Below are 24,812 nucleotides of genomic sequence, written 5' to 3'. Positions count from 1 at the left end.
ATCTATCTATCTATCTATCTATCTATCTATCTATCTATCTATCTATCACTGGAAACTCATGAGCTATGGTTATTGGGACCACACAGAGTTCTTTGAACTTGTGATAGCTGTTTTCTGGGGTACCTTCTCTGTGACTTAGGAATTTAGTCAGCCTGTTAGTACATACTTCCAAATGTACATTATATAGATGATATTGAGAAATACCCTCATGGATCCTAGGCAGGTAAGAGAACCATCAAAGTCAACAATACCAAATTGTTTAGCATTTAGAGTAAAGGATTTGTTTTGAGTCTCAACTGTACTGTGCATAAATGGGAATAATATTGGTTATACCTGGAAAGACTTATATGAACTGATGCATAGTAAAGTGAACAGAACCAGGAGACTGTTATACACAGTAACAGCAATATTGTTGAATGAAGAATTGTGAATTACTTAGCTATTCTCAGCAATATAATGATCCAAGATAATCCCAAAGGATTAATGATGAAGCATACTATCTGACTCCAAAGAAAGAACTGATATTGTCTGAACACAAACTGCAGCATACTATTTCACTTTATTTCTTTCATTTTTTTTCTTTTATTTGATTCTTTTTGTACAAAATGACTAATTTGGAAATGTTTTATGTAATTGCACATGTATATACTATATCTGACTGCTTGCCATCTCAAAGAGAGGGGAGGGGAGGAAGGAAGCAAGATATAGAGTTTGGAACTCAAAACTTTAAATAAAAATGTTCAAATAAAATTTAGAAAATATATGTGGCAAAAATAATACTGGTTAGAAAGGGCTTTAAATGTATAATCTTGTATTTGATCCTGCAGATTTTAGGGAATTTATTATGTATGGGAGGGGGCAAGATGTGAATTGATTAGGTCTGTGCTTTAGGAAAATAGTTTTGGCAATCATATGGAGGAGTCATTGCAATGGGAAAAGACTTGAGCTTGAGACCAATTAAGTTTTTGCAATAGTCAGGTAAAAGGTGATTAATACTTTATCTCGGATTGTGACTACATGAGTGAAAAGAAGGGCACCAATATGAGAAATATTTCAGAGATAGAAATGACAAAATTTAGCAACTGATTGGACATGTGGAGTGAATGAGAGTTGGAGATCTGTATGAAATGAAGAGAAGAGAGGGGAATGGCAATATGACCTTGAAGTTACAATGGGAGAATGAAAAATTGATAGAAATAAGAAAGTTTGGAAGAAGAGTGAGTTTTGAGGGGAAAGCTAATGAGATGTGTTTTGTTCATCTTGAATTTGAGATGTTTATTGTATATTCAGTTCAAAGTTTTCAATAAGCAGTTTGTGATGCAGGACTGAAACTCAGGAGAGAAGTAAAGGTGTATATATATAAAGATTGGGGAATCATCATCATAGATACAATAATTAAGTCCATGTATGTTCATGAGGTTACTAAAAGGAGAATGTAGAGGGAGAAGAGAAAGAACAGATTCTAGGGGTATGCCCAAGTCAGGGGTATAGTATGGATCTCTTATTAAAACAGGCTGATAATATTGAAAATGATAAATTCCAGAATTCATTCAATTAAGTATAATTACCCTCCCCCTTCTCATTGCCAGAAGTCATATTGCTCTGATGCCTCATCATGATATGTACAGAATATTAAGTTGTCCAAGGTTATATCAGTAACCATAGGTTCTAGGAAATCTCATCAAAATGAAATTTTTAGTTAAATTTGGAGAAATTAATCAACCAAAGTTTAACATAAAGTCATAAAATTACAAGTTGTGAATGTTTACAGGACTCTAAGAAATCATGTAGTCCAATCTTTTACTCTTTAGGAATCCATTCTACAATGTCTCTGATCAATGGACATCTAAACTTTGCTGCAAGATGATAAATAACTCACCACCTCTTGAAGCATTTCATTTTGTTTTTGAACTGCTTTTTAATCATTAAGAAGTGTTTCCATATATTCTGCTTTAATTTTTACTCATTGGTCCTAGTTCTTTCCTCTGGGGTTGAATGCAAGTCTGCTGCCTCTTCTAAGGGATGGCCCTTGACAAACTTGAAAAAAATTTTTAAAAATTTTCAGGTCAATTCAACAAATACCCTCTGTACATAGACAGTGGATATGTGTGTAAGGTGAGTTTGAAGGAATGACACAACAATCAAGGGATGAGAGACAGGAGTACACTGGGTATATAAGGAAGAGAGAGGTAGAATGGGGTAAATTATTTCACATGAAGAGGTGTGAAAGTGTTATTATGGTGGAGAGGAAGATGGGAGGGTGGGCAACAAGCATGACTTGAATCTTACTCTCATCAGTATCGACTCAAAAAGAGAATCATATATGCAATCAGTTGAATATAGAAATCTATCTTACCAAACAGGGAAGTAGGAGGGGAGGAGTTCAAGTAAAAGGGGGTGAGGACTGACAGAAGGAAGGGCAGATCAGGAGAGGTGGTAGACAGAAGCAAAACACTTATGAGGAGAGAGAGGGTGAAAGGAGAAAAAGGACAGACAGGAGGAAAAATAGGATGAAGGAAAATACACAAGTACTAATCGTAACTATGAACATGAATGGGATGAACTCTCCCATAAAGGGGAACCAGAGAGCAGAGTGGACCAAAAACCAGAATCCTACAATATGTTGTTTACAAGAAACACACTTGAAGCCAAGAGACACACACAAAGTAAAGGTAAGGGTCTAGAACAGAATCTATTATGATTCAACTGAAGTAAAAAAAAAAACAATCCTGATCTCAAAGTAAAACCAAAAATGGACCTAATTACAAAAGATAAGAAAGGAAAGTACATCCCACAAAAATGTACCATGGACAATGAAGCTATTCAACGCTACACATATATGCATCAATTGGCATAGCATTCAAATTCTTAAAAGAAAACTTATTAGTTACAGGAAGAAATTGACAGCAAAACTGTAGTAATGGGGAACCTTAACCACCCCCTCTCATAACTTGACAAATCCAACCAAAAAATAAACAAGAAAGAAACTAAGGAGGCAAATAGATTATTAGAAAAGTTAGATATGGCAGACCTTTAGCATGATTTTGACATAAAGAGTGGCATCATATGGAAATTAAGAGCAAGGAATAGTCTACCTGTCGGATCTATGGGGAGTGAAAGAATTCACATGACCAAAGAAGAGATAACATTACAAAATACTAAATAATTTTGATTACATTAAATTAAAAAAAAAACTTTTGCACAAACAAAACCAGAGCAACTAAAATTAGAAGGAAAGCAGGAAGATGAGTACTTGTAGCAAGTATATATGAAAAAGGCCTCATTTTTCTAATATATAAAGAACTGAATCAAATTTATAAAAATGCAAGTCATTTACCAACTGATAAATGATCAAAGGATATAAACAGGCAATTTTCAGCAAAAAAAAAAAAACCCAAACTATCTGTAGTCATATGAAGAAATGTTCTAAATCACTTTTGATTAGAGAAAAGAAAATTAAAAGAACTCTGAGGTACCACACTGAACAGACTGGATAATATGACAGAAAAGGAAAATGATAAATGTTGGAGAGGTTGAGGGAAAATTGGGACATTAGCGCATTGTCAGTGAAATGATCTAATCATTCTGGAGAGCAATATGGAACTATGCCCAAAGGTCAGCCCAACTGTGCATACCCTTTTATCCAGCAGTACTGCTACTAGACCTGTATCCCAAAGAGATCATAAAAAGAGAAAAGGACCTACCTATGCAAAAATATTTTGTGGCAACAAAATGTTGGAGATTGAAGAGATGCCCTCAATTCAGGAATGGCCAAACAAGCTGTGGTATATGAATGCAATGGAATACTGTTTTGCAATAAGAAATGAAGATACGGGTAGATTTCAGAAAAAAAAAAAAACCAAACATAGAAAGACAGTACACAAATTGATTCAAAGTGAAATGAGCAGAACCAGGAAAACTTTGTACATATATCAGCAACATTGTATCATGATCAACTATGAATGACTCAGCTCTTCTCAGCAACACAAGCATCTAGGACAAGTACAAAGAACTCCTGAAGGAAAATGCTGTCCATATCCAGATAAAGAACTGATGCACTTTAAATTCAAATTGCAATTTTTTTTCACTTACTTTATTCTTTCTTGCATTTTTTCCCTTTTGATCTGTTCTTTAACAAATGTGACTAATATGGAAATATTTTTAAATGATAGCACATGTATAATCTATATCAAATTCCTTACCATTTTTGGAAGAGGGGAGGAAAAGGAGTGAGGGAGAATACAATTTAAATGAAAAAATTAAAAAGCACTTACCATTTGCCAGGCACTGTACTAAATTTGGAGGACACAAAAGAACCAACAACATGTAGATGGTGTTTTCAAGGAGATTAAGAATGAAGGGAAGGAGAGATAAAGAATGATAATAGCTTAGTGGCAGATGGTAAGAACAAGTGAGGGTTTTTTTGAGATTGGGTGAGACTTGAAATCTTTTTAGGGAATAGGAAAAGAACTAGTAGGTAGGGAGAGGGAGAGGGAAAGAGAGAAGGTAAGGGGGGGCAAAAGAGGGGGGAGAGAGAGAATGATAGTGGGGACATATTGCTGAAATAAGGAAGCAATGAGTTCAAGAATGCATAAAGATGAAGAGAGAGAAAGATAGTGGAAAAAGATGTCTGAATGATATGAGATTTGGAGGAGGGGGAAGGACGGAGCTCTCAGCAAATGAGTTCTATTTTTTTGTGAAATATGAAGTAAGGTCGTTGACTGAAAGCGTGGTGGTTGGAGTTGCTCTGGAAGCCTTAAGGAGAAATGAGGTTTGAAATAGCTGTTAAAGTAGGGTGGTGAATCAGTTCTGGAACAATAGAATATTTGAGTAATTGTAATAGGGGTCCAATTGAGATTAAATAACATAAATTTGTACTGAATATGCTCAGGAGTTTCATAATTTCTCCTAGTTCCATTTAGTAGCATGCAATAAGGACCTAAGATGTTGTGAGTTATCCAGGATTAGGGGTTTGCCGGGTAAAATGAGTGATAAAATAAAAGTGCAAGGGAATCACGAATAGTATATAGAATAGCATAGAGTTCATTTGGTCCACCAAAAGGTCAAGATAGGGAAGAGTTAGGAGAATGTAGTTAGTGCGGGGGTGAGGGCCCAGGAAAGAACTAAAGGGAATGATTGATTTGCATTTTGTATAACTAGACAAAGTATTCACAACTATTAATCACATATCTTCTTCGAAATAATAAACTGGACTATGAGTGAATAGTATACATGTATTTTAAATGAAATATAAAATCACTTAGAAGTTACTTAATGGAAGAATTTATATAGAATCTTCTGGATAATGTTTTCCTCAGAGCAAAGTTCTATGGGGCCAGGTAATGTCACATTACCTTCATAAGCTTTTGATCAATCAGGACAAATGAAAAAAAAAAAACTCAAGCTTTTTTCTTTGTGATACCAAAACATTTATATGAAGAATGATCAATTCAGTCAATCATCCCAGATGTTTTGTCTATAGGATACCAAATATGCAGACAGTAGGAGATGATTGACTGATTTATCCTCCATCATCTATTCATTCATTATTAAGCATATGTAGAAACAGATGTGGGAAAAATTTGTAAGCTTTTTTTTTTTAAGCACCAAGGATGATAGGTAGAAGAACTGTTACAAGAGGAGTCATGTAGTGGTGGGCTTTGGGAGGAAAAAAAAGGAATTCTATTTTAAAGTTGCATGCAGTAGGTAAAGAGATTAAATCCTAGAAAACAAGGAAGAAAACATATTTATTAGTCCAAGAGCATGCATGCACACACATGCACACATAGGGAATGGGCAGTTAAGCCTCTACATGCTGTATGAGAACGATTACCAAGCATTTCAGCAATGTTCCAAATGAGCTTAACAGCTGGCTCTTGTTTGCCAAATCTCCACTAATGTATATAACCTCTCTATCGTGAGTCATTAACTTTCTTAGTATCACAGTGTCGCTCAATGTTTCCCACATAAAGTAATTACTGAGTGGTCTCTCCTGTGTGGCTGGATTAGCTGGACTCTGGAAAGTCTCCTTGAAAAGGAATAAGCGAGTTGCCTAAAGGAGCTAATATTTACCACAGAAATGCTATTGATGTCATGTTAAGGCTGAGAAATTAAATGTTCAAAAGTGAAGAAGGAATCGAAAAGTCAAGGTTCTCTGCCAAATTGCCATTTGACTATGCTGCATGTATTGTATTAAGGACTTGGGGGAAGTGTTGATGTCATATCATAATGTCTCATTACTGTGATGAAATCTCTATTTGGCTAAATATGTAAAGAAGGAAAGAATGTTTCAGATGGCTCAGCTGAGTAGCTAATGATGCACTCTGAGAACACGCACACTTTGTGTGTTTGAAAGTAGATGTTTGCTATTAGTAAGTCTATTTCTTTTATACAGTAGCTAGAGCTGGGATTAGAATAAGGATAAAAATGACCTCAACACTGAGGGGTTTGTTGCCATATGGGAAAGTTAATTACATATGGAAACAGCTTCTTTTCCTAATCCACACATTGACTACCAATTAATTATCCAATCCGAAGGAGTCCTTGTAGCTCAGTACAAACTCTACCACCACTGCTGGCAAAACAGCCCAAAGTGCATTGATAACATATTGGGGGATGCTTTTTTTTGTTTTATTACATGATGATATCCTTAGTCAAGCACCATTTCTTAACCACAAAATATTTTATTATTAGGGTTAAAGTTTAGGACTGGGTCTGTGGTTCCCTTGGTAGAGAGCACCCCCGAATGAGGAAATTTCCTCAGCTAGTGTATTATACAGCACCTTCTCTGCTATTGTGAGTCTTAGAGAATGGTCTCTAGAGCATGGAGAGGTTAATTGATTTACCCATGAAGGCAGGTGTCAGAGGTGGGAGTTTAACAGGTTTTTCAGGATCCAGGGCTAGCTCTCTATAACCATTATGCAGTTATTGACAATATTTTTATTATTAATTTCTAAGAATAATAATTTAGAAAAATTTTACTCAATCTCCAAAGATAAAAGGTAATTCCATTAATTTTCAGGTTACCAATTCTCTTCTGATGAATTACTTAAGCCATTCCCTTGAAAGAGGCCATGTTGCATGAACTGAATTGTGCAATACTTGGGTACTGTAATTCCATTGCTTAGCACAGTGTCTGGCACATAGCAGTCATTTAATAAATGCTTGTTGACTGAATATTGAAAGAGACTAGAAGGCAAATATTTCATAAGCAGTCTCTTTATATGTTAACACCATCACTATAAACTTATGGAGCATGTTTTCCCTTCTAAAACTGTTTTCTATTTGTATTCACCATGTTCTTGCTAATTTGTTTACCTTCTGTCTAGCCTATTATAATGGAAGTTATTTGAGGGAAGGTAATGTTTTTGCCTTTTATTTGTATCTGAAGTTCTTAGCACACTACCTAGTATATAGTAAACACTTAGTAAATGCTTGTTGGCTAATTTATTGATTTGCCATAAATCTTAAATTATAGGTGGACTAAGAAGAAAGACTGCATTGTCTGGTGAAGATGTTAATCACATTAGGGAGAATATAGTCCATGTAGAAATGGGGTAAAGTACACAGAGAGAATATAACTATGAATTAATAGAAGAAATTATAAGATAACTAATATTAAAGCTTGATCTGAAAAGGAGGTCAACAAGAATCAGTGAACTATCTGAAAAAATTGATGTTTAAATCTGCATGCTATATTTCAAAAATCATAAATAAAACTATTATAACCAGAGGGCAAAATAAATGTAAAAAGAATCCACCAACCACCTCTTGAGAGAAACCACAAAAAGAAAAGTCCCCAAAATATCATGAGCAAAATCAGGACTTACCTTGTAAAAAAAATAAACTCCAGAAAGAAACAGTTCAATAACCAAGGATACAGAAGTTTCAAAAAACAAAACATGTGTTTGCTGAGATTACACTGGTAGAAGTGTAGTGCCTAGAACAAAGGAAGTCACTATTTCACTCTATACATCATTGAACATTCGAAATATGGGGCCTTGTTTGCAGCAATGGCTCCCCATCTTAAGGAAAGACATCAACAAGCTTGAGAATATCCTGAGTAAGATATCCATAATGGTCAGAAGACTCAAAAACATATTATAGGAGTGAAGGAACTGTGAATGCTAGTAGGTAGAAAAGAGAAGCCTCAGAGGAGACAAAATCTAATTGCCTTTAAGTATTGGAAGTGTTATCATTTTGAAAGCTACCAAGATGGCAGCTAGATAATGAAGTGAATAGAGTGTCAGTCCCAGAGCAGGAAGAACTGAGTTCAAACACAACCTCAAACACTTTCTGGTTGTATGACCTTGGGCAAGTCACTTAACTTCTATTTGCCTCAGTTTCCTTCTCTATAAAATGGGGATAACAATAGCACCTACTTCCAAAAGTTGTGTGAAAAGAGGTGATCTTTGTGTGCTTAGCAAGGTGTCTGTCACACAGCAAGTGATATATAAATACTAGCTATTATTGCCATAATTGCTTTCTATCTCTCCAAAAGGTGAGAAACAAGATGTCGAAATAACAAGGGAGCAGATTTCAATTGGATGCAAAAAAGTGCTTCTTAAAAATTAGGGCTGTTCAAAAGTAGAATGGATTGCCTCTGGAGAGAATAGATTTACCAATACTAGAGATCTTCAAGTGGAAGTTGAATAAGTACTTATAAGATACTGTAGAGAGTGTTTTCTTGTTTAGGTTGGTTTAATGGTGTATGAGGTCTTTTCCAAATTTAAGTTATAATAATAATAGCATTTATACAAAAAATTAAGGTTTATGAAGTAGTTACATGTTATCTCATTTGACTCTCATGACTTTGCGAGGAAGGTAGTATAATTATACCCATTTTCCAGATGAGGAAACCAGGGCTCATGGAGGTTAGATAAGTGGCCTAGGATCACGTAGCTATTGCGTCTAGAGACAAAGATAAGATTGTGGAGTAAAGTTAGCATTTTTGCTGAAGTCTTTCAACATTCCCTCTAAACAAGTTAAAAAGCATGCCAAATTGATTTCTAAGCATCACAAACAACAAAAAGTCACAATGAGTCATTTTTTCAACCCAGTGCATCTTAGTAAGACAAAAAGAGAAGTCTACAGACACTAAGGTGGAGGTTAGCCAGAAGGGTGGTGAGACAGAAGTCATACCATCTGTGTACCTTAGAGGCAGAAGCAGCAGCAGCAGCAATAGTACTCAGATCACTCAGCACCCAAGCATGGTAAGAAGATGAACACCCGAGAAAGTGATTATAGGACTAACCATCAATATGGCCATATGATTTATACATAAAGGGTGATACCATAAGTATATTAGAAGAAAATGCCAGATCTATGAATAAGGGTAGAATTTATCACCAAAGAAGAGATATAGAGAATTATAGGATATAAAATGGATAATTTTGATCACATTAAATAAAAAAAAAGGGTTTGCACAAACAAAATCATTGCAGCCAAGATTAAAAAGGGGAAAAAACTGGGAGAAAATTTTTATAGCATCTCTCTAATAAAGGCCTAATTTCTCAAATGTATACAGATCTGAGTCAAATATATAAGAATACAAGTCATTCCTCAATTGATAAATGGATAAAGGATATGAACAGACCATTTTTAGATCAAGAAATCAAAACTATCCATAGTCATAAGAAAAAAAGTGTTCTGAAAAAGTATTGGTTGGAGAAATACAAATTAAAACAACTCTGAGGTACCACATCACAGATGTACTAACAGATTATCTAATTAGCTATCAGATTGGCTAATATGACAGAAAATGTAAATAACAAATGTTGAAGGAGATGTGGGAAAATTGGGACACTGATGCACTGTTGCTAGAGTTGTGAACTGATCAATCCATTCTGGAGAGCAATTTGAAGCTATACCTAAAGGTCTATAAAATTATGTATACCATTTGACCCAGCAATACCACTACTAGGTCTGTATCCCAAAGAGAGAGAAAAAGGAAAAGGGCCTATAAGTATAATAATATTTATAGCAGTTCTTTTTGTGGTGGCAAAGAATTGGAAACAGAGGGTATGCCTATCAGTCAGAGATTGGCTAAACAATTCATGTTATATGATTTTGATGGAAATGATGAGGAGGATGCTGTCAGGAAAACCTGGAAAGATTTACATGATTTGATGCAAAAGAAGTGAAAAGACCTGGAACGATGTAACAGCCATATCGCATGATGATCTACTATGACTGACTTAGCTATTCCCAACAATACAATGATCTAAGACAGTTCTGAAGGATTTTTGATGAAAAATGTTATACACCTTCATAGAAAGAACTGATGGAGTCTGAATGCATATTGAAGCATTTTTAAAATTTTATTTTTATTTTTTTTTGGTCTGTGTTTTCTCTTACAGCATGACTAATATGGAAATGTTTTGCATGAGTACACATGTGTAACCTTATCAAAATGCTTGATTTCTCAATGGAGGGAGGGAGCATAACACCAATGAGATATTCATAGTGCCCACAGTGGTTACAAATATGCTGGTGTAGTTCTGAATCACAAAATGTAGCAGACTTTCCACATGAAAGACAGAACCAAAACATTTATTCAAACTGGAGAAAGCTGAATTCCAAGACTAGAAAACTAAATCCATCATAGCAACCAAGATGTTGGTACACATAAGCAACGCAGCAAACACCAACATCCCCAGGCCTTCCCTCTGTCAGGCCTTCAAAACAAAACAGGTTCCCTTAAGCAAAAATGCCCCTCTCTCACTCATACTAGCTTATCCTCCTCTGAGCTGCCTGTTCTCAGCTCTGCTTGTGCTGCCCCCTCCTCCTTCCTACTCTACCCTTCCTGTTCCACCCTTTCAGCAAGCTTCTCCCACCGTGGACTCCATGTGATTACATTTGACCTATTAAGGGCTGGGAAGGTCTTTAAATTTCCTTAGGCCTATTAAGGGGCAGGAAGATCTTCAAATTCCCATTTCCATTACATTTGGCCCCAGGATCTTTCATGTCCCTTAAATAGATCAATGGGAATTTAGGGGTAACTGGTGTCAACAGAACTTTACAGCAATATAACAGGAATAACACACAAAAAACAACAGAAAACAGTATCTTAGGGTGGGGGTTGAGCACAAGCACTCCATTCAGACCCAACTATCTTGGGGTAAGGGGCAAATGTCTCTTCTTCTATGGCTATTTCCTGCTGAAATTGGATATAGAGCTGTCCCTGTCCCACAAGGTTTCATTCAAGAGGTCAGTTCCTTTTTTTTTTTTTTGCTTATTTTTTTGGAGGGGGGAAGGCAGAGCAATTGGGGTTAAGTGCTTGCCAAACGTCACACAGCTAGCAAGTGTTAATGTCTGAGGTTGGATTTGAACTCAGGTCCTCCTGACTCCTGGGATGGTGCTCTATTCACTGTGCTACCTAACCACCCCAAAAAGTAAGTTCTTTACCTCGCATCTGGAATATGATTGATGCCATGTCCTGGGGTGACATGTCACAGCTGTGGACAGGAGTAACATCCAGCTTAAGTGATCAGACATCTACAGGTGGAAGGTACCAGCCCTACAGGAAAAAAATCTAGAAAACAAGGTGAACAGACAAAAAACCAAGAAGAAAAAAAGAGACAGTAAACAGAAACAGGGTAGATATAGGGTCAGTAGTGTTTCTGGAGTCCATGAACCCACTATTGTAGCCTCACTCATGGTAGAATATATGAGTTAAGGGTACAATTTGGTAATCATCTTCTCCTGAATAAACAAAAATTACAATATCATCCTTCCTATGTGCTATAATTTCTGCAGTCTTTGGAACATCGTCTGTCTTCCACTTTACCGATACTTCAGCTCCCAATTTTATTCTATCAGTAGAACCAAACCCTTCACTTCCTCTGATAGTTATTTCACAAGGATGGACAGTTTTTACAAGTGGTACTTTTTCATAAGGAATAATAATCACTTGAACTATTCTATCATATTTACAAAATTGTATAGGTTCTTTACCTAAATTTTGGAATGTCACAATAATTTCTCCTTGATAATTAGAATCTATTACTCCAATCAATACATATATTCCTCAAGCTGCTAATCCTGATTTGGGTAATATCCATTCAAAGTGATTTTTATGGATTCTCATACATATTCCAGTGGAGATTTTTTCTAATTTCTTTTCTATCCAAGCAGAAGTCCTCTTTCAGGACTTCTCTAACAATAGTAAAGTTCTCTTTCAACAGAATTCTTTTGTCTGATAAAGCAATATCAACACAGATAGAACAACAGACGGAGTGCCAACAGCACACATTCTCTTTCTTAGCTCTGAGCACAACCAGTTCTGCTGGAGCTTTTCTATGCTCTGCTCCTTCCTGTTCCACCCTTCCTGTTCCATCCTTCCTGTTCTGCTCTTTTGGTGGGTTCCTCCCCCCAAGGGCTCCCTGTGATTAAGTTAGGCCTATTAAGGGCAGAGAAAGTCTTCAAATTCCCTTAGGCCTGTTAAGGTCAGGGGAGGTCTTCAAACTCCCTTAGGCCTAGTAAAAGCAGCACAATGTATACTGTTTCCAACAGAGACTCTTGATACAATCAAAGGTGAGGCTCAAAGGCACTTGAATAGCTGAAACAAGCAGCAAGGTACTATTTTACTTACTACCGGTATTAAAGGGAGAGAAAGAATTTGGAACTCAATATTTTAAAAAAGAATGTTCAAAATTATTTTTACATGTAATTAGAAGAAAAATGAAAAAAAAAAAGTTTACAGGGGATTCCTTTTCTAACACTGAGCATAAGACCTAGCTCCATTTGGCAAATCCATTGTGCATTAATTATCCAGTTGTAGGTGCTAATTCCATAGCAGAGAGGAATACTTGTAGATACAAGTAATTAGTGATGCTACCTGGGTGTGGGTTGCAGTTCCAGGAAAGAGAGAAATCATAGTCATGAGGAAACAGAGGATCTACCTATGTAAGTCTCCAAATGTAGACCAGGAAGACATTAACCGGACCTCTTTTCAAATCATCCCACTTTGGAGGCATCAAAAACTTACAGAAGTTCACACTGAGCTATAGAAGTTCATTCCTCCACCCATCAAAGGTGAACAAAGTTCAATTCTTACATAAAGTTAGGCTGGAAAAAAGAGAAAACAACAATAAAAAAGACCCTGACTATAAAAATCTTCTATGACAGGGAAGCTGAAGACACAAACTCAGAGGAAGACAATGAGTTTAAAACATCTACAAGCAAAGTTTCAAAGAAAAAAATGCATATTGGACAAAAGTCCAAGAAGAATTCCTAGAATAAAGTTTAAAAAGTTAAAAAATTGCTTTAAAAATCAAATAAGAGTGGTAGAGGGAGAATAGGGAAAGAAATGAGAGTAATACAATATAGTTATAAAAAGAGAATTAATGTTTAGTAAAAAATAAAACTAAAAAATGCTGAAGAAAATATCTCCTCAAAAATCAAAATTAGCTATATGGTTAAATAAACAAATAAAAGGTACAAACCTTTACTAAACAAAATAATTTTTTAAAAATTAGAATGGACAAAGTTGCTAATAAGTGATTGAAGAATGATTCAAACTCTAACCTTCCTAAATCCAAATTCAGGCACATATAATTCTAAATATACATTTAATGAGGATTGGCAAAAAAAAAGATTTGTTACCTTTGATAAACTCTGTTCTCTAATTATTGGTCTAGGAAATATGGCCACTGTATATAATAGCCTTTTCCTATTTCTCCCTGTTGGAATAACCAGCAGGACAATGATATGCCATCACTCTTCTATAGCTACTGACTAAAGCTGTGTCTGCACATAGCCAAAACCATCTGTCAATTAAATTTTTTGTTTGTTTTAAGAGAGGTAAACCAGACAAATATATTTCACATAAAATAGTCAAAAAATCAGTAAATTGATTTTTCCTCCTAATTTTCTACTTGCTTTACTGGGTTGGGTCAGAGTCATTGACTCAAATCTTTTAGAGGTGTGGAAATCGGCCCTAAGGCCTTGTTGGTGTCCAATCTACCATTCAAACAAGCTACTCCTGTGACCTACCCAGTTCTTGATGTAAAATCCTATGATGCACTAAACAATGTGATTGTGCAAATCAAGGTGCTTTGAAATGTGGCCATTAATGTCCAATGATGTATGTCCTGGCTTGCAGATTCTGAATGTAAGTAATGAGAGGGTGTGGGGCTTGAACTCTAAAGGGACAACATATAAAAGTGGTAGATAGCCCAATTGCATCTTCAAGCAGCCAACATCCTCTAAAGGAAGCCAAACACCTCAGGCATTATTCAAGGTACAAAAAGATATAAAATGGAATCTGGCAGCCTATAAACATAACTGGAGATTAGGTAATGCCAGGCATCCTGCCTATGGGGAGCTATGAAGAACAGGGTCTGTATGATCCTTGACTTGTGGGCCTGCCAAAGAAACCCAACAATTTTTGTTTAAGTTCTAAGCTGGATTTGATTGAAGAGAGATTGGCAAATTTTAAATGACTAAAATGAAAAGCTCTATAAGGCTGAACTGTTTAGTCTTAAAATGAGCTCAATAATCCAGAATTAGAGAAAAGCATGTTCCTGCCCAAACAGAAAGTCATCCATGCTTCTTTGTCTCCATTGTTTTTTGTTTTTCCCTTTCTCCCTATATCTTTCACTAAAATGCAGACATAATGGTAGAGGGTATTGTTTCATGATATGAATGATGAGGAACACTTCTGTTGTTGCCAGTTACTGTTGATTAAAGGGTGAGTGCTGAATAGACAATGAGAGAAGAGACTCATTTAAGGGATTCATTTTTTTTAAAGGGATTCATATGCTGCCTTATGTATCTTCAGAAGCTGAGAAATTTACCCCACCCCTTTTTGCTCTAATCTATAAAAAGATATGACTGTTCTTTTTTGTATACTATATTATTCCTTAGTATCCTAAGATAACAATTGCCAACATTACTAAAGGAAACACATGGTTCAGGAACTGTAACTTTAGTGTGGTCACACTTCTCCCAGGCCATGCAATTCACAACTTTTTCTCCTCTTTAGACAGCCTTTGTGTGATTTTTGTGACTATAAAGCATTCATTACTCATGGGCGAACTTTCAGTAATAAGCCTTTCAAAAGACTTATAAAATGTGAGGGGGGGAGGGAGAAGGAGGGAGAGTTACATCATATATAAGAGCCATTGATCAGCCTGTAATTTTATTTTTTTTTCTTTTCAATGTCTTATAATTAGTCTTTAATAATTTCCTTATCTTTCTTTTTTTAGCAACTTTTTATTATTACCAATTTAAAAAATTTTTTTAATTTATTAATTTGTTTGTTTCCTTATAGTTTACAGGATTCAATTCCACAATTCCTTGAATTTCACATTTTGTCCCCCTCCCTTCCCTCCCCCCCTCATGGCAGCTTATAGTCAAGTATAGGATCTGTAAATACTTTCACATTATACAATGGTCAGGTTATAAGGATGGATTGTACCAGCTGGAATGAAAAATGGTAAAGAGGACATAAAATCAAATAAGAGAAAAAGATCAGGTATTTTGCTTCCACCTGGATATAAATTTAGTTCTTTCTAGTTCTTTCTCTGGATGCACTTTTTTCTCTCCATCATGCGTCTTTTGGGATTGACTTATATCCCTGCATTGTTGAGAAGAGTCCAGTCTATCAAAGTTGGTCATCACATATATGTTGTGTCTGTAATTGTGTACAAATTTCTCCTGGTTCTACTCTTCTCACTCAGCATCAGTTCTTTTAAGCCTCTCCAGGTAAATATGAAGACTGCCTGCTCCTCATTTCTTATAGCACAATAGTATTCCATAACATGCATATACCACAACTTGTTCAGCCATTCCCCAATTGATGGGCACCCCCTTAATTTCCAATTCTTTACCACAACAAAAAGAGCTGCTATAAACATTTTTGTACATATGGGTCTTTCTCCCATTTCTATGATCTCTTTGGGATATAACCCTAGGAGCTCAGCCTGTAATTTTAGCATTTTCCAGATTACTAGGCCCTGCCAGAGTTTGTGCTTTTCTGACCTTTGGAAATCTAAATTCACCTTAATGACAAAAAGAGGCATTGGAATAAGACTTCAGTGGAGGAAGAGAAGCACATGGCTATGGTTTGGGGGGAAGGAGTGAAATAAGGTAAGAGAGTATAATTACATTCTTTTAAAAAAATTAATGGTAGATTGAAAATTGGAAAGTAAAAATTCTGTCTCCTTAAATTTTGCTGTGCCACAGATTCAAACACTGTGCCCCCACCCCCATACTAGCTGAACAATACTATAAAATACAACCTTGGTAACAAAGTCTCTCTCTCTCTCTCTCTCTCTCTCTCTCTCTCTCTCTCTCTCTCTCAATCTCTCTCTCTCTCTCTCTCAATCTCTCTCTCTTTCTCTCTCTGTTTCCCTGTCTCTCTCTCTCTTTCTGTGTGTGTGTCTCTCAATTTCTGATGCATACATACATGCACACATAATTTAAATTGTTGCCTTTTCTAACTAAGATTTAGTTTATGTCAAAAAAATCTCACTTGTGGGTCTGCTAAAGGTTATCTTTCTTTCCCACATCTATTTATGGATATTCAGATAAATTAGAAGACATTATCATCCCTATTTGCTCTTCTAGTTTTTCATGTCAAGTCTTCCAATATCATGTAGAATAATTTGGGGATTGGAGGGATACAAATAAGGGGCAAAATTATCTCATTTTTTTAAATGGAAGAGTATCTCACTTGCTTTTGAGTTATCATTAAAGCTTTAAATTATTTTGGAAATTGTGGCCACCAATTTGCTTACCCATTTTCTGAAATGAAATGTTCTAGTGACTGCAGAGTCTCCTTTCTCCAGAATTTGGCAGAATTATATTCTCATTCTCCAGCCACACTCTATTTCATAACTTTTGGCCCATACTTTTATACCTTGAAAGAATTTGTGATTGACATACTTAGCAGAAGAATGACAGTATTTTGAAAGGGTAAAAATAAGATAGTGTGGGGTACAGTATGAAAAATCTCAGATTTTATTGAGAATTATGTATATTAAACAGTGGAAAAAATAGAATTACAAAATTCAAATGTTATTCAGAAAAGATTGACAATGAGAAATACTGTATTAGTTGTTAATTAAATATGCTCATCAACTGTCCCTTCATGATAACCAAAGGATCATAATGAAAAACGATTTGTATCTCTATATAATATGACTCTATGGCATTTCTTAACAGACAAAACTGAAATTACAAGGTAAAGTGGTTTTAAAAAATAAATTCCAACAAATCTAGTGGTAGGATAACCAGTACAAAACAAAAGTAAATATGCTATAAGGCATAGAAAGACCAGATATTAGGAAGCCTTTAAATTGCTGTTAGCTCTTACTAATAGCTAATGGCTCTATGATATCCTTGTGGTTGCATTCCAGAGGAAAGGTTCTCATAAGTCTTTCAGTTCAATTTCATTCAATTTAGCAAATATGTTAATCACCTACTATGGGCTTGGACTCTGCCAGCCACTGGAGATGTAGAAAAAAAAATGAAATAAATTTTGTCCTTAAGGAGCTTACATTCTCTTAGGTGGGAGGCAGACATGTACACTAATGAGTAAATACAAGATAATTTTGAGAAAGGAGAGAGTACTAACAAATATAGGAGTGGGAAAGGCTTACTATGTGAGTGGGATGATCTCCAAGTTGAGATTTAAAGAAAATCAGAGATTCTGATCAATGGAGGAAAGGAGGAGAAGAGGGAGAATACAGCATTCCAAGCATGGTATACATTATACTCAAAGGCAGACCAGAGATGGAATGCCAAGTCTGAAGAACAGTTAGTAAGTTACCCTTAGCTGGAATGTAGAAGACATAAAAGAGAGTATTAAGAAATATCTGAAAAGGTAGGTTACAATCAGGTTTATTGTCCAGACAGAAAAATTATCCTAGGTGTAAGAGATAATTCATTCAATACAACAAGCATTTATTAAACATTTACTATGTGCCAGGCACTGTGTTACCTTCTGGGACTCCAGATATAAGCAAAAGGATAGTCGTTGTCCTCAGGAGCTCATGCTCTAAGAGAAGAAAACACATACAAAGCAAAATGAAAAATGTGAGGGGGGTCCAAAAGCAAGGAGAGAAGGTACCTACTTGTAGGACAAGGTGTCCACAAAGTGGACCCCAGAGGAGAAAAAAAGGAGTGAGCAAGGCTGGACGTTTTCCTTATGATGGCAGTTCTGGAAGGAAGTGGCCAATCAAAGGAAAGGGCCCACAGGAGTGCAATGAACTGCCAGAGTGAGAAGGCTGCCATGATGTGGAGAAAGAATAAAGGGTCACAAGCAGAACCTTCAGAAAGTTCTCCTTAAAGAAAACCAAGCTGTGTCTTAGGAAAATTACTGAAGCAGCTAAGCTAGGAAAATGCTGGAGAGTAGAGACTAGGGGTAAGTACAGCAGTTAAAGAAAACACCCAGACTACTGTGAGCCAGGCTTTGCAAATATTACCTCATTTTGTCCCTTTCACGACCCTGGGAAGTAGGTACTATTACTATTCTCATTTTAAAGCTGAGGAAAGTGAGGCAAACAGAATTTAAGAAACTTACCCAGAGTCAAATAGCTAATGTTTGAGGTTGAATTTGAACTCAAATCTCCTTGACTCCAGGCTCAATACTCTATCCACTGTACCACCTAGCTGACTCTACTATTGTAAAAGGCCAGGAGAGAGATGATAAAGAGCCTCACATAAGGTAATGGCAAAGTAGATAGAGAGAAGAGGGTGGATAAAAGAGATGTGATGGAGGTAGAATGGACAAGATTTGGCTATGTCCATCCTTCTGCTTATGGGCATCCACAACATACATTTTTATCTCATTCTGATAGGTCTGCAGGGAAGAAACTTCAGTGTCTTTTGGGAAGTCATGCCAGCATTTACTGACCCTTAAAGTGTAAACTGAATCCATTCTGCTAGTTTAAGGTCAATATCTATGTTTCTGGTCTGAGTAGAAATAGAAAGAGTTGCAGGATATTATTCTCTTTACAAAAACAGTATATATGCTCATAGACAGTTACTAATAGAAAACTGATACTCATTTGATACTCTTCATTCACATCTCTAGGAAATGTATAAATGTGACAATGTACAGAATCTATATTAAAACTAAGAAAACAAAGGGACTAACACAAAAGAAAATTCATTATTTTTATCCAAATGCAAAAATGGGGAGGGGCTAAAGAAAGTTTTGGTTTAGCATCTTATATTTATTTAATTGGATTGTTACACTCTTATGAATAGAAAATAGAAGGAAAATTATTGGACGAGAATTGAAGTTCTAAAGCAAAGTGAAGACAATAAGAGACATTTAAAATGTTGGCACTCATGCTGAAACATCTGGCTTAGGAACCTTTATTTTTCTTCCTTCACCATAGCTGGTGCTAGTCTGTGTCAATTTTTCCTCTTCCTACAGTGGGACTGAAGCATTTGTTTTATCATCTAGACGAGGGGAATAGGGATGAAACATTTTATGCACAATCTTGCTCTTACTTGACTTCACATAGCATTTGCTTACACTTCTCCTTTGGCATTTATCCCCTCTTACCTTGTGGTGTGAGGACTCTTGAAGGTGCATTTATCTTAAATTTCCATTTAGACTACAAGATCCTCCAGGGCAGCAACACTATCTTAGACAGTATATTATTCCCTACAGGACCCAGGATTGTGCTTTACTCAAATTATGACCTAGATACATATTGACTGGGTCTGGGTTTGCAGAATGAGACTTGGGCCCAACAGTATGCATGCATCAATGGTTGTATCGTCTGTTATTTCCAGCCTATAACGAGTATGATTCCAGATTCTATATTGTCACAGAATTCTAGAGTTGTATCAGTCCAAAATCAGAATCAGTCCAAAAGCAAACCCCACTAAAACAAATCCAGCAAGTAGTAGTGGTTTTTGCTTAAAGACCACAAATTTATTTTAACATTCTTTTTAAAAAATTTTCTGAGTTTCAAATTTTCTCCCTCCCTTCAACCCCTTCCCCAATCAATGAGAAGACAAGCAATATAATATCAATTATATATGTGAAGTCATACAAAACATATTTACATATTAGCCACATCACAAAAAAGGAAAAATTATTAAAGCTAAAAAAAATGCTTCAATCTACATTCAGACTCCATCAGTTCTTTCTCTTTGTAGGATAACATTTTTCATGATGAGTCCTACGGAATTTTTTTTGGATCATTGTATTGATCAGAGTAGCTAAGTCTTCCAGAGTTGATAAACATTATAACATGGTTGATAGTGTGTATAATAATGTTCTGGTTCTGCTCACTTCACTCTGCATCAGTTCATATGATTTCGAAGGTGTTTTTTTTTTTTTAAAACATCCTGCTTGTAATTTCTTATAGCATGATAGCACTCCATCCATCACAATCACATGCTACAAGTTGTTCAACATTCTCTAATTGATGCATATCCTCTCAAATTCCAATTCTTTGCCACTACAAAAAGAGCTAAATATTTTTTGAATACATGTCATTTCCCTTTTTCTTTTATCTCTTTGGGATACAGAACTAGTAGTATTACTGCTCTGTCAAACAGTACACAAAGGGCTATAGCCCTTTGGGCATAGTTTCAAATTGTTCTAAAGAATGATTGGACCAGTTCACAACTCCACCAATAGTTTATTAGTGTTTTAGTCTAGTTTACTTTAGTTTATTAGTTTCAGGATTTCCAAACTGGTGTTTAATGACTGACATACACCCTTAAACCCATTACTAAGGGAGAACTCTCTCTCTCCCAAAGCAGTGCATTCCACTTATCTTTAAGGTATTTAAGTCCAATAACAGTCTTGTTCTATTGCTAACAACCATTCTGTACAGCCTTTCCTTCCCTATGTCACTTTCTGTTGCTTTTTTAGTTATTTTCATCGCGTTGCTGTTCAGTCAGTGGTTCTGTCTGACTCTTTGTGACCCCTTGGACTAGAGCACACCAGGCCCTTCTATCCTTCCTTCTCTGCTGAAGTCTATCCACGTTCTTGTTTGTTATTTCCATGACATCTATCCGTCTCATCCTCTGTTGTCTCCTTTTCTTTTTGCCTCCAATCTTTCCCAACATCAGGGTCTTTTCCAGTTAGTCTTGTCTTCTCATTATGTGGTCAAAGGATTTAATCTTCAGCTTCAATATTTGACCTTCCAGTGAATAGACTGGATTAATTTCTATAAGTATTGTTTTGATCTCCTTACTTTCTAAGGGATGCTCAGAAGTATATTCCAGAATGACAACTTGCCTGCTATTCCAATTATCTTTTCATTTCTTACTTATGCATTCTAATCCCCTATGATGAATGTGACATCTTTTTTGATGTTATTTCTAGATGTTGTGGGCCTTCATAAAACTGATCAACTTTGGCCTCTGGCATCAGTGGTTAGAGCATAGATTTGTATTATGGTGATGATGAATGGTTTGTCTTGGATTTGAATAGCCATCATCATGTCATTTTTGAGATAGTATTCTAGTACTTCTTTTTTCACCCTTGTATTGACTATGAATGTTACTGTACTCCTTCTAAGGGATTCTTGCCCACAGTAGGATATGTAGTCATCATCTGGATTAAATTCACCCATTCCTATTCATTTAACTTCACTGCCACCCAGTATGCTGATGTTTAATCTTTCCATTTCCTTTTTGATTATATCCAACTTACCTTTGTTCACAGATATTAAATTCCAGGTTCCTGTGCACTATTGATCTTTATAGCATTGGACTTTCCTATTGTCACTAGACACATCCACAGCTGGGCTTCCTTTTGCCTTTGGCTCAGCCACTTTATTTGTACTGGAGCTACTTGTAGTTATCCTCCACTCTTCCCCAGTAGTGTGTTGGACACCTTTTGACCTCACGGGTTCATCTTCCATTTCCTATTACTATATTCAATCTCAAACTAGAAATAGAAATTTTAACTGCTAACTATTTTAGGAAGGATGTTTTTCAGCTTTTAGATATCATGCTCATTAATTCATCATAGAATTATCATATAAAATAAAGCTTCATGCTTGGACTCGATCAGGAGTCATCCACTTTTAAGATCATTTTCTTCTACTATTGTCTGGCCAAGTATAAACTGATATAACTTCTCTGAACCTAAATTGCCCCATATAATACCATAATAGCACTGTGCTACTGTCACTACAAAAGAATATCACGAGAATAAATTATATGACATGTGAAACTATTGAATGAATTGAAGCAAAGTACTACATGTAATTCAGATTTATTAGTAAATATAAGCATCTTAAGTTCATAGTGTCTTTCAGTAATAATTGAGGTCCACAATCAACAGTACTGCACAGTCAAATTCCCCAGCATTAAGCTTGTTGGGTTTTTTTTCTTCTTGTGCTCATTATGATTATTTATGTTTATTTGTATTGTTTTGCTTAATTACATGTTGTGTTTCAGATATCTTGTGCTATTTCTGAAAAATGGCATTTAATGAAGTGAAAGTAAACAGGTAACTGTCAGGAAGAGATGACAATCTGTTAATTTATGTAAAATGTAACCAACCAGATGTTCTAAGAAAATGTCTCAGTAAGAAAGACAGAACTTTTATAAATGCAATGTTCTTTAATGAAGAGGCAATGGAAATAAGTTGGAAAAAAATGAAGGAAGCCTCATAGATCACAGGATCTAGGAATTTCTGATATCTATTGAGTCATGGAGTAAAGAACGATCATATAAATATTGGGGGTAATTAGATGGCATAGCACATACAATACCAGACCCGGGGTCAGGAAGACCCAAGTTCAAATCTTGCCTGAGACATTTACTAGTTGTGTGACTTCAGGCATATCACTTAACCTCTATCAACTTTGATTTCTTCATCTACAAAATGGGGGTAATAATAACATCTACTTTCCTTTGTTGTTTTGAGGATCAGTAAGAGCACTTTGAAAACCTTAAGAGATATGTAAATGCTAGTTAGTGTTGCTATCATTACTATCATTATTTTTGTTAAATATTGCTCTTTAGAAAAGGAGATTACTTATTCCAAAGTGATGTCATATTTATAATTGAAAGAACAGATAATTGAAAATATACCATGAAAATACTAATTAGCAATGATTATTTACTGAGCATACACTAACACTAGAAGGAGGAGGAAACATGCCTATGGTGACTGCTACCTTCCCTCTAAACAACTTCAGGACTCTTCAAAACATTATCTACCTATGGAACTACTTCTCAAGATAACCAATGATCTAAGTCATATTCCTTACCATACAAGTAAAGCCTCACCCCTTAAAACCAAAACTCTTGTGTTTTTACCTTATAAAACTATGAAATACAGTTGTACCAATTACAAGATCTTCTAAGAATTCTTGGTTCATTCAGTCCCTCAATTAATTTATGTTTCCAGAATAACTGCAATGTAACAACAACAAAAACCCAAATCCACGTCTTTAGAGAGTTCATAGCTGTAGGCCAAGAATGATTGATGGTTTTCCTAGTGTATTCCCATTCATACTTTCAAATGCCCCAAATAAATAAATAAATTAAGTATTTCTTAAATGGTTACATGCATTTTGTCCCTCATAGGACTCTCCATCCTTCTGGTGAGAGACTGCTCAAGACTGTCTAATATAAGCCTTATATAATCATATCACTGTCTTGTGTTTAATTCCATTTCACATTCTCTCTCTTCATTGTGTTTTCTCTCTGAATAAAATGACATAGGAATATGAACTCATTTTCATGTGGACTGTCCATGGACATTCCATTGAAATGAATGGGCATCCCATTGTCCTGTAGGAATGTTCCAGGGCTCTAGGCTCAGACCCAGAGTGAATAACTTGAAAAAATGTGCAGCATATCAGTATGCAAATGAACATATCAACAGTCTGTCATGTCAAAATCTATTGTGTCACAATTATTACCACAAGTCCCACTTTGCTGCCAGGATTTTTACATCCATGACAGCTACAAGTAGATGAGTTCTTTCCCCTCCCCCCTATACTGGCATAGGGTTTAGCCAGGCCCAGCTGAGAATTGTATATAGCTGTTGAGTTACAAAACTAGATGAAATGATAGAATAGCAATATCCCTTATTGGTGAGTACTGAAAAAGAAATGTTTTGTTGCCTACCAAATAGAAAAGCTTCCTTACTCTGTTGTTCCCTATTACTCAATTAAGATGAAGGGTATAGGCTCAGCTAGGTGGTGCAGTGAGTAAAGCGCTGGTGCCAGAGTCAGGAGGACCTGAGTTCAGTTCCAGCCTCAGACACTTAACACCCATACACACACACAACAAAAGAAAAATAGCCGTGTAACCTTGGACAAGTTCCTTAACCCCAATTGCCCTCCAAAAAGCAAAAAAAAAAAAAAAGATGAAGGGTATAAGTCTAGTACCTAGTGGTGAATTAATGCTACCTAGACACTATTATTCACTTTGATGTTCCCAGGTGAATGCTGATGCCCCTTTAGGAAAAGCTTCATATTGGCTTATTTAATGAATAACATAAAGTAGCAGAGATATCATATATAATTTCCTCAAGTGTGTCTTTTTATTTTTTATTTTTGAGAGTTGTAGAAGTTTATTGTTACACTTCCATGAGAAGCGGGCAAGAGTCCTTTAGGGGACCTGCGAGTGAGAGGGGTACATGCTTTTACTTTTAAAGGGTAAGGCTGCCATTGTCAGGGCTGGCCTGACTGGAGGGGCTTCAATGCATAGACAAAGGTCAGAGCTGACCAAGAGGCGCATGTGAATAGATAGTTTAGATAAGATTTGGGCCAAGCCGGAGGAGACATGAGGATGTGGGCCAGACCAGAGGAGACATGAGGGATTAAGTAATAACAAAGGATTCCCAAGGTGTTGCCTAGGCCTAGTGC

This window comes from Petaurus breviceps, unplaced genomic scaffold, assembly GCF_028583685.1.
Source record: "Petaurus breviceps papuanus isolate PSGF00001 unplaced genomic scaffold, PetGlider_PUasm1.0 224, whole genome shotgun sequence".
NCBI lineage: Eukaryota > Metazoa > Chordata > Mammalia > Diprotodontia > Petauridae > Petaurus > Petaurus breviceps.
Note: the sequence above shows the minus strand (reverse complement) of the source record.